This window comes from Arachis ipaensis, chromosome B05 (assembly GCF_000816755.2).
Source record: "Arachis ipaensis cultivar K30076 chromosome B05, Araip1.1, whole genome shotgun sequence".
Lineage (NCBI taxonomy): Eukaryota > Viridiplantae > Streptophyta > Magnoliopsida > Fabales > Fabaceae > Arachis > Arachis ipaensis.
The window spans coordinates 147,723,974-147,725,787 of record NC_029789.2 but is presented as its reverse complement, the minus strand read 5'-3'; positions in this window follow the sequence as shown (position 1 = coordinate 147,725,787).

Below are 1,814 nucleotides of genomic sequence, written 5' to 3'. Positions count from 1 at the left end.
CCTCGTGTATATATAACACTTAGATGGTATTTAAAGCATGACTTTGTTTTCAAGTGTTAAGCTTCTTTTCCTTAAAAAAAAAAAAAACGAAAACAATTTTTATATGATTTTTTTTTCAATACACACTACAATCGTTTTATACACATTTTCTAACTACTACAAATCTACAATATTACACTCAGAAATTTACTTTCCTACTTACCTTACTAAATTTATATCACATAAATATCATATTTATCTTGTATTTTTTATAGTATTTTTTTTTGTGACTAAATAGAAAAGAAAGAAAAAAAAAAGAGATAAAACTAAATTAATTGGTTAGGGTCATATCTAAATCTATTAGATATTGAAGCTCACTCCATGGTTGGCTCCAATTCGAGTGAATGTCCGCGACAGAAGCAGCTGCTTTAGCCATACAATCTGCAACACTATTTGCAGTCCTCTGAATTAAAAGAATAGAAACTCTCCAATTCCAATTCATAACCTCCTGTATATACTTTGCAAAATCCCATTCCAGAATATCCTTACCAAGCATTCTTTGGTTTACCAAGAAAAGAGCTTCTAAACAGTCTGTTTCACAAATAACCTCACGAAATCCACTCTCCCAAGCAAGAAGTAAACCTCTCCAAATTGCATACAATTCAGCAAAAAGAACACTGCACACTTCGACTTTCCCAGTGCAACCTTTCAACCAACATCCATCAGGATTGCAAATGATACAACCAAAACCAGAATAGCCAGAAGGAGCAAACCAACTAGCATCACAATTCAATTTAACAGAATAAACTAGAGGTGGAACCCAATGCAAACAAAGTGAAGGAGGAGACAGAGATTGATGCATAGCAAAAATAGTGTGAAACTTCCTTAGTGAACTACGAATCAAACTCACCACTTTACTAGCACTCCATGAATCATCTATATTAAATAAGTCATTATTCATGCTTCTCCAAATCCACCAGATGGTCGAAAAGAAAAGAAAAATATCTCCACTCCTTGCACCTCTGTAGAGCCAATCATGTAAATTCGAGTTATCTGAATACAGGCCTAAAAGGTTCCAGACCTCCTTGGCATTAGGGCACTCCCGAAGACAATGAAGAATGGATTCAGAACTATTTTGACACCGATGACAGGTGCTAGATAAAGCTAAACCACGACCCAAACGAAACTCTGCCGTAGGAATAGCATTATGAAGACTGAGCCAAATCAAGAACTTGTACTTCTCAAGAATATGCAGTGGCCATACCCACAACCAATTATCATGCTCATTCCAGTCAAACTTTCTTTTAGCTAGCCAACTGTACCCACTCCTAACTGAGTAGAGTCTAGAAGATACCACACCCCACGACCAACCCGAACTCTCTCCAGCATTCAAATCCGGATTATAAGCATTCAAACGCTATTTGACATTTTCTGGAATGATAGAGAAAATATCATGGAGATTCCATTGACCATCTTTTCAAACGTCTCTAATAGTTAAATCAGAGTCAGATGTATGTACAAAAGGGACATCTTGAGCAATTGGGCCCTCAATACTCCAATTGTCAAACCAAAAAGATTGATCAAGTGACCCAACGCACCAAGAGAAGGCATCCTTAAGAGCACCAAAAGCCTTTGAGATACTCTTCCAAACATGAGAAGCATTGCAAGGGACAGGGCCATCTAACACTCCTTCATTCCTCAGATACTTCGCCCTCAATAGAGCAACCCAAGGCTTGTCCCGACAATGAAAAAGTTGTCACACCAATTTACCAAGTAAAGATAGTATATATACATTTAAATTTATTTGCTAAAATTTATTCATCTTAATCTAAATT